Source organism: Thalassophryne amazonica, chromosome 6 (genome assembly GCF_902500255.1).
Source record: "Thalassophryne amazonica chromosome 6, fThaAma1.1, whole genome shotgun sequence".
Taxonomy (NCBI): Eukaryota; Metazoa; Chordata; class Actinopteri; order Batrachoidiformes; family Batrachoididae; genus Thalassophryne; species Thalassophryne amazonica.
In genome coordinates this window covers 11,060,539-11,070,696 of record NC_047108.1, presented here as the reverse complement: position 1 = coordinate 11,070,696, position 10,158 = coordinate 11,060,539, and the positions used below count along the sequence as shown (strand labels likewise).

The 10,158-nt window shown below is 36.0% G+C and overlaps 1 long non-coding RNA gene across 1 annotated transcript; it reads right to left on the bottom strand.

Annotated features, from left to right (window-relative positions):
- LOC117511844 lies at positions 1 to 9,810 on the bottom strand. The gene is made up of 4 exons (XR_004561099.1): positions 9,696 to 9,810; positions 8,104 to 8,170; positions 6,316 to 6,543; positions 1 to 732 (listed from the first exon to the last, which is right to left on the bottom strand). It is a non-coding gene; the product is annotated as an uncharacterized LOC117511844 (long non-coding RNA).
- Between the last annotated feature and the right edge of the window lie 348 nt (positions 9,811 to 10,158).

Genomic DNA, 10,158 nt, shown 5'->3' with positions numbered 1-10,158 from the left:
GAAAAAACTCACGCATGCGCACGAGGGTTCAAGCATGATTGGTGTAATCGCATGTCATTCAAATCCATATAGTTAAAAAAAAAGTGTTGGTTTCTTATCTAATAGACCTCGTAACTAGAGTTTTGGTCCAAAATAGGTCAAACGTCATGGAACCTGTTGAGAGTCAGCCAAAGATGAAGAGGTTTTAATTTGGCAAAGAGTCAGTTGAGTCAAAGGTTAAATTTGGACCTCATAATTAATAAGTTTATTTCGGTACAAAGAAAAAAAAATAAACTTTTCACTACAAAATAAAACAAAACTGAATTCTTAGTTAACCCAAGTAACTGAAGGGGTGTAGGGGTGTAGGTAGAAGCAAAAGCTTATATACACAGGTGATAATGTAGGTGTTTTACTATGCAGTCATATCACTCTTCTGTTGGCCACATGACCTTTAACCTTGGCCTTGGGTGGCCGTGATTCAAGTCAATTAGAATGGTTACTTTGACCAGTTGGTAGAACATCCACCTGTGGTTACTAAATACTACTATGAGGTCAGTCAGGTCCATAAGTAATTGGATGGTGTGTGGCGGGGGCGGGGGGGGGGCTTCATACACCCTGTACGTCAAGGTTTTAGTCCCTTCAGCTTTTCCCTCGTTTCACTCGGGGTGACCACAGGTGATCTGAGGTGGATCTGCATGTTGATTTGGTGCACATTTTACACTGGATACTCTTCCCAATGCAGCTCCACATGACCTGGAGAACAGGCACAATAGCAGTTAAATAAAAGATGAGCTTGTTATGTCATGTTTGTTCTAAGGCATTTTTCAAAAATATTGTGTTAAACATGGAGTTGCAGACATTTTTATACAGTTCTTCCATTTTCAGAGACCATAAGTAATTGGGCAAACTGAGTCTGTTGATTTTTAATTCTTGTCATTATTCACTGATGATTTCTTGTATTAACACCCTAAGTTTCACTCCACCGTGAAGTTGTGACTTTTGATGTAAGAAGCAAAAGTTGCACTCTGCAGCTGTTTCAATCACAACCATGGAAGCCAATAACTACTTAAGATTTGTCATGGGTGTCTTGGTCTCTCACTTGTCTCCTTTTTGCATGAAACTGCCCCAGTTTGTCCATTTTTGAGGGAGTGTGTATAAAACATGTATAATTCCTAAATCATTTATTTTAGATATGGTCAGTTATTTTTCTTGTGGATTAAAGCTGAAAGGCTTAACTCCAGGCACATCTTGATTTTTATTTTAACTGTTTGTGGTGATCTACAGATGCAAAATTAGAAAACCTCAATGTCCAAGTACTTATGGACCCAACTGTGTCAACGTTCTATTGGTCACCCGATTTTTTTTGTCCTTGGTTGGCCTTAAAAGGTCAGAACTACCCGACTCCAACAGTTTGGATCCCGTATGTATTAAACATGTGTTGGTTCAGTTTTGAACAGAAGTGATCAAACATCAAGGCCACACAGAACCAGATGTTATTGAATCCCAAAAAATTAGTGGTTCGCACTGTTGCCCCACAGCAAGGAGGTCATGGGTTCAGTTCTCACCTGTGGCCTTTGTGTGTGGAGTTTGCATGTTCTCCCCATGTTTGCGTGGGTTCTCTCTGGGTTTGGCTTCCTCACACATCCAAACATGCAGGGTGGGTGAATTGGTGACTTTAAATTGATCGTGAGGGTGTGGCTGTGTTTGTCTGTGTGTGGCCCTGCGACAGACCAGCGTCCTGTCCAGAATGAACCCCGCCTCTTGCTCTATGCCCGCTAGGGCCAGCTGCAGCCACCTCTGACCCTTAAATGAATAAATGGTACGACTTTTACACTCGGACTGCAATGTGTACATTTTCCTAATCTGGTTGCCTCCTCTGTCTGCAGCACTTATCACTCTGGTTACCTGGCTTTTATTGCAAAGAGCGCCCCCTGCTGTCCTCTCACAGTGTCACTGCTTCTGGTTTTGGATCGTGTGCGCCTCCCTCCCGGTCAGGAACAGACCTGGTTCCAGCAGACATGTGAAAGTGGATTAAGAACCTGGTTCTGTGCCCGCTGCTGCTTGCCGCACGCCCAGCGGGCGTCTGTCACACCCTCTCAGTGGGCGTGGCTTGCACAAGTTGGAACTCTGATACAGACTTCCGTGACTTAAACGAGATGTTTTCAGGATTTGCAGGAAGTTTGTACATGTGCAGAATTGTGGCACTTTGAGGATGTTTAACATGAAACCCAAATGCTACTTAATGTTTAAACAAACTTTAAAATTGCTCAAATAAATCAGGAACTGTAACAAAATCAGCAAAAACAATTTGATCTGTTTGTTTTTTGTTTGCTTCTTTTTTCCTTCCACTATCAACCTCTTTGATTCCAAATATTCTCTCCATTGGGGATCTCTGACCATTAGAGATGGGAACCCAGAACCAGTTCCAGATTTTTCAGTTCCTCTGATCTGTCCCTGCATGTGTTTCTGACAGTTCCACATTGCAAAAACTCAGGTTTGATGTCATGTCGGATATCATGGTGTGAAAATCTGCCTAGCAACAAGGAAAACAGCTGCAATGATCCTGAAAACTCAAGTAGGCTAATGTTTCTGCAGAGAAAACTGATCAGGTATCGATAAGGGAATCAATACAGCAGAATTGGTATTTGCCTAGATATCATTTCTCGCTTACCTTGGAGATGGCGTCTATTCTTAAACTGTGCTACGTGCTGCATTAACATTACTTGGGGAAAGAATGAAAACTTACTGTCTTACAAGTAAAGAACAACTGAAAATTCAGGAACAAGTACGTATTGAGACGTACGTGGAATAAATCTAAACAAATGAATATGGACTGATTTACAGAATGTTGAAATACAATTTGTAAATATTTTATTTAAATTGCTTGATTAACTTGGTAAATTCCTTTCAAACAAACTTCAACATAAAAGAGAAATCACATAACAGCAGTTAAATATTCAGCTGGAAATTACGAACAATTTCCACCTGAAATGAATCACGTCTTTTACAAGTATGACAGTAATATGTTCTTCAGGGGTTAACTCAAACCCGGCAAAACTCAAACCATTTCAAAATGACTCAAACTTAATCAAATTCTCTGAAGTACGCAAAGATGGTTTAGAAGCACCGCATTGATACCAACAGTAGAATTATTCCTCTACACTTAGAATTCACTTCCTTCAGTAATTCATGATGACCAAAATGGATTCATCAAAGTTCAGCCATCTGCTGTTAATACCAGAAGGTTCATTAATTAATCTCTGTGGTGCCAAAACACACAGTCGTGATTGAATTTGATACGGAAATTGATGCGCTCACGCTCGCCTTATTACGTACAGTATTCATAGAACACTATTACAGGTATTTTTTAAGGTCAGAAGACATATTTGTGTTTTAGTGGGGCAGCACAGCCGAACAATTGTTAATTTTGTGATAAAAGCATGGAATTTGGAACACATATTCTAAATTAACTGTTTATTTTTAGATATGGAGCCATCCTGGAGCTGACCTCCAATGAGCTGCAGGGTCAGTAAAGAATTACACACAGGTCAAAATTTAAAAATGTTGAAAACTACACCACATTATTTGTCTGATCATAACAATTCCAAAAAGGTATAGTTTGGACTATCTATGATTGAATGTTATGGATTTATGGTGTTTAAAAACAGCAAAAAGGATGTCAAAGGTCAATTTCAGTTTGTACAGGGGTCAAAAGATAAAGTTGTTCCAATTTCGGCAAAACGTTATGCAAATTATTGGTTAATAGGGTTTTAAAAAGGAATACTTTGCACCATGTCATGTTTAGTTATCATATTACACATGTCATAGAGTCCAATGGACATCAACTTTGTTTGACCTTTACTTTGGAGAGCAATTCAACACATACAAAACTATTCCATTTATTAATCTTATTAACACAACCAATAATTTGCACCACTTTATTACCAAAACTGGCACAATTTTAATATTTGACCCCTCTCATGACCGGTCCACACCAGGATGTTTCCACATCTGAAAATAAACATTAGTTCATTTAGAATATGTGTGCCAAATTTCATGTTTTAGTCGTAAAATGCACAGTCATTTGGACTATCTGCTGCACTACCAGAAGTAAAAAAAAAAAAAAAATTGTACATAATATATGCTGCTTTAAATTAAACTATATTCCCAAATTTCAATGCATGTGACCTCAAAAACAGTGTGTTGGTGTACTCTCTGTACCCCATATTATGCACAAACCAAGTTTGTATTATGTATAAAGATTGTAAGTTGCTTTTATAGGACCTCCACTTAGTAGTTTTAGATGTGGTTAAAATAAGTGAACTACAGATCATCTACTGTGACTTATGTTCCAGTACCTGTCGAGCTCTGTCTGCTACACTCTTCACTATCTTTAACTTAGGTGGGCTTTCCAGCTGATTTTGTGGTCAAATATCACGCCCAGAAATGTATTTTCATACACCCTATCAATAATAACATTTTCTATTTTTATTGGCACCTCTGCATCTATACCCCAATTTCCAAATGATAAATTTTGTTTTATTTAAAGTTTGTTTTTTTTTAATCAAACCACCCTTTTAATTTATTAATTTCTGTTGTGATCTCTCTCAAAAGCAGCTGTAAATTTGCCCCAGAGCAAAAAATGATTGTGTCATCAGCAAACAGAATAAATTTTAAAGTTTAGACACTTGACATACGATGTCATTATGTGATGTCATTATTATTATCTCGTATGTCATTTATGTGCAAGAGGAACAGCTTTGGACTCGAAACTGATCCCTGAGGTACACCACAGATGATAGTCATATATGTTGATGTTAATAAACTACAGCAACAAAAATGTTATTTGATCATACTGTTTGCAGAGTTCTCATAGCTTCTGCTGTCACATATGTGTAACTGGGAATGTTACGGCATTCTTACGAGAACAGAAAAAACAACAGCGCTTCATTTCATGCTGTCTTTGAGTCGAGTGTGTACGTGAAAGGGGCTTTTCTTGTCATTCATGTGTGAAAATCCCTGTTACGTTGAAACCTCACATACAGAGTTTGCAGGCTGTTACTTTTCACATCCTGTTTACACTTAAACACTAAATTAAAAAAAAAAAATCATGCTTTAATACTCTTTAAAATCACCATTTTCTTTACATGGTTAATTGTTAAACCATATTTTCATCTAATCTGAAATAGAAGTCATGACATTTGAGGGCACATCTGCAAAAATAAATAAATAAATAAATAAAAGGCTGAATGAGTCTGTCAAAAAAAAAAAAATTACGTGAGGGATTTTCATGCAAAAGTTGTGTTTGTCCTGCAGTAAATTACAGCAAACCTCAGGGTACATGTGGATGAAAGAAAAATGACTCCAAGCATTTTTTTAATGGATTTAATGTTATACAGTCTGTAAACTGAAATCCATAAACTCCATTAAACCGAAAGAAAATATATACCATGAATGATATTCACATTTTGTGACTTGTGTTCACATTTTGTGGGATATTTTATTCATGTTTGCAGCAAAATTATTAACGGTTCGCGGATATTCACAATTTGTGTAAATTTTCATTAATGGTTTGCGTATAATTCATGATTTGCAGCAGATTCATGTTTCGGAGGTCAGCAGCCCTTTTGATCCATTTTTTTTTTTTTTGTATTATATTTTAGCTTATGAAAAGGCACTTCTAACAGGACTTTGACCTTGAAAATTATTTCCAAGGTAAAAATTGGTGAAATTGGAAACAGAGTTGGCAGAGGTTTACGCTCTACGAGCACAGTGCTCTAATGGTTTTAAAACACCTGACCTACATGAGGTTGCTAAATTCTTAACACCTATTTACAAAATTTTCCGAATTAAACCCATTTGTGAATTTTACAATGTCTTAAAATCACTTTCAGGGTTCGTATTACACACCGTTTAAGTAAAATTTTAATTGTTAGCAGTTTCATAAATACAGGCCCTTAAATAATTGTACTCAAAAATCTGTACAACAAACCTGCGTCTTTATTTATTTAGATGTGCTGTGCAGTGAATTACTTCAAATTAAAATAATTTAAGCGATGCTGTGGCGGGAGTCTTTCTTGGCTGACACGTAATTCCCGGTTGCATTTGTTTGTTGTCAGCAGTCCGGGAGAAAACGTGTCATTTAGGAAAAACACCTTGTGCATCAATACCTGGACGAGACAGAAACTGTGCGTTTAGTTTCACTTTGACGTCTGTTTGGCATAAAACACAACTGAAAGCTTGAGTCAGTCATGTTAGAGTGGATTTCTACCTTTTGTCTGACTGAAATGTGTATTTTTTTATTGGACATACTTTTCTACTCTTTCTGTGCTTTACCTTTATGGGACATTAAAGATTTCATCAATGTGCAAACAGACTCCAGGGTTTGTGTCGTTGATGAAGGGGAGGCCTGGTGTGCGTCGGGACGGCCTGTGCATTGTGGGGTTGAAACGGACCCCATAACCAGCTGACGCTCACAGTCACAGCTGCATTATGGGTTCCGTTACAATCCCACCCACCAAAAGAATCTTCAGGTTAGAGCGGAACCACGTCAGGGCCACACACCTTAAAAGAAAGAGGGGGAGGGGGTGGAGTTTGTTTCAGCAAATAACTGAAAGACCGGGAATTTTGTTTTTCCAAACAGCAGTGGAACTTTACAGTCACTGTTAAAATATTTCAAAGACAAAACAAAAAGAAAACTGTTAATATGTCTACCAAAGTGTTTCAGTATTAAGAGGAATTAGTTTGTAATCCAGGTGTTTGCCGATGCAGCAGAAAAGTTATTTCCTTATTTTTCAGATTTTTATTTTTTTTATTTATTTATTCTTTTTCAGTGTTACTCATTTTAGGCTCCTGTTTGAACACGTTTGAACACTCCGATGTTCTCACCTGTTTTCTCATGAAATTCTTAATTTTGTCAGAATATTGCAGATTTGTTGCTAAATTATGAATTTATTATTTTATCCCCCCCCCCCCCATTTAAAACAGCAATAATAAAAACAAATCTTTCATTTTAAGATAATACAGTAGTTTGAACCTTTACATCGCAGAACAGAATAACTTTAATCTATGGCGTTTTTAAAATCTGTAAAAAAAAATATATATATATATATATATATATATATATATATATATATATTGAAAAGGTTTATTTCTGTATGAATCTCATAGATTCTGTAAAGGTTAGTGAGGCATAAACACTTTTTTAAATCAAAAATGCTGCTTTTGAAACCAGATAAAGCCTCCTAAGTGATTTACAAGACATTTTTAAGGAGATGTTGTCAAGCACATCCCATGTATATGCATCACATGAGGTCAAAGGTACCCCTGGTAATTTTAGAACCTCATGCATGCGCACACACACGTCCTCGTGAAGATGCCGTTAAAAGGAAAATAAAATAGAATATTGCTATGGAATTCCCCAAGTAAATATTTTTCTCTTCATTAAAATGAACTGTGATTTTGTAACACGTTTCAAAAATAAACTGGCACTATAATGTTTGGATTTCAGTAGAAACAAAATTTGGTCCTTTTTGTGAAATTTGAAAGGCCATACACCTTTAACTTCAAGTTAAATGGCTCAAAGTTAGTGTTAGGTTTTCCATTCAAACTTTGCTTCCACACACACAGGAAATGTTAAACAGTCGCCCATTTATGGTTGGTTTTGTTTTTTAAAAAAAACTGTTTATAATCAGATGTATAAAAACTGCATTTAACATTAAAACAATCAAGTGATTACTGAATTTCCACACAAATTTTAATTTCAGTCTAAGATTTTTAATTTATTTATTTAAATTTAGTTCTTTGAAAACATGCTGAATTATTTATTGTTGAAGTATGTGACTGGTTACAACCCATTAGAACCTGACCTGCTCTGCATCTACAGGTCACGAAACATCCAATGATTCATTCATTACTCATCAAACATCACAGGCATATTTTTTTTAATAAGTAGTTGTATAAATGGGTATTGATTTAGTTTTGTTTGATTGTGAAGATTTGTTGGCTTTCAGACAAGACATTGACAATGTTAATCTTTTTGGCTATTTTGTTAAACTGTTAACATTAAACTATTACTAACTGCAAGAAAGAAAAAAACTAATGGCAAGTTTGGCATCTTCATACCTTAAATCCTCTGGAACTTGGCGTCAAAGCTGCAGATTAGTCAAGTCAAATGTGACGTCAAGTCGACCTGCAGCAAAGAACAAACATCAGAACAACAAATCCTCCAAAACAGTTACCCTGAAATACGACAAGCCACCTAAGACAGTCTGCAAGTAACACATTATTACAGATACCAGGAACTTCAATTGATATTACAGCTAGATAAAGTAAAAGAAAAAAACTAAATACTAACGGGAAATCGGGATGCATAATTTCTATAACATATATATATATATTTAAAAACTGCGACCTTCCAGTGTATTCATTGTCTACTTAAAAATTAGTTATTATTATTAACCATGCTACTTTTAACTTCCATTTTTGTGTTATTTTGTTGCCATTTTGTTTTGTTTTACATATCTTCAATAAAACTGAAAGTATATACTTCTTCAACATTTTTATTAAAATAAAATGAAGCCAATGCAAATAAGTGCAAACTTTAAGAAAATTGTCGTTATTAAAATTGCAGCCGAGATAAATTATTTAAAAAAATCTCCTTTTTTAAAAAAGTCTGTTTTGCTGAGTTATTTAAAAATAAACGAATCATGTAAGTTCAGTAATTATTATTTATTACAATGATTTTTTTTTTCCCTTCAGGTGCTCCACAGCCCCCCACACACTTCTGGGTCCCCACTAGCAGATTCCTGCACATTGATTTGGCACAGGTTTTACGCCGGATGCTCTTCCTGCAACTCCACATTGCATGGAGACATAGGGCAGAGATGGGTTTTGAACCAGGAACCTTCTGCACTGAAACCAAGCACATGAACCACTTGGTCACCACATGCAGTTTTTTGTAGGTGCTCCAAATGTTCATATTTCAAGGAAAATTAGGTTAGATTTTTTTCTTATTTTATATTTTTAAAAAATCTAATCAGTTATCAAATTCAAAACCTCATTTACACTAAATAAAACCTTGAAATGAAATTCTACAAACCTCACTGCATAAATGTTTATTTCATAAAATGCAGTCGATCACCTAAAAAGAACTTGTCTGTCTGAAAGCTGAAATGTTCATGAAGCGTGCGTGTGCGTGTGTCTGAAAGAAAACAAGAAGGCTGGAGGTCAACATGAGGAGGAAAAGCTGAGGCAGCAATAAAAGCAAAAAAAAAAAGAATAAGTAAAGTCAGACTGGATCCTAAAATCCATTTTGGGGCCGTGTTTTCAAACTGTTTGTCAAACTCCTATTTACTTAAAAAGGAAAAAAATAATAATTTTAGAGGAACAAGGTTGATGAAAAGATAGAATGAGTCCAGCACACTTTCAGTTTTCTTTTGATGCCGTCTTGTTTTTACAGGAAACTCCAAAACTTATTTTAACACCCATGAGAGAAATAAATCAACTTATTTACTGCAAGTCATAAACATTTCTGTGAAATGTGAAGAAACATTCAGAAGAAGATAGAGAAGGAACAACTGTAAGGTTTCAGGATTTCAGCCTGTCTGTTTTTTGTTTGGTTTTGTTTTAGTTTTTAAACCAGATGCTGAGGTCACAAACACAAACTCTTCAGCCTGATTAAAATGACATTGAGTATTTAAAGGTTTTTGTCTCACCATCCTGTTGTCCTGAGCAGCAGAAGTGTCCTCCAGCAGCTCAGCACAAACTCATTAAATAGTCAACACTGATTTCACTTTCATTTCTTCACCACAGACTCCACCTTCCCTTCCTTTGATACCTCCTACTTTCCTTACCTAATCACTCTTCCTTCCCTCCCTTTGCTTGCTTCTCTTTTTCTTACTGGTGTAGTTGTGCTTGTTTGTGTAAACGTGTACATGCGTGCTGTGCAAAAGTTTTAGGCACCCTGGAATTATGGAGCTATCAGTTGTATCATAGTGTAAATGTACCAATGTTAATTTCTCATGAAATAAAAATCAGTTGTGCTGCCGCGTACATGAAGGCACAAACAAATTAATTATTACAACGTGATTAAATACAAATACAAACCTCTGATTATATGTTGCACGTAAACTGGCTACCAAAGTGTTGAACAAACTTAAAACAGCAAAACTAAGTAAT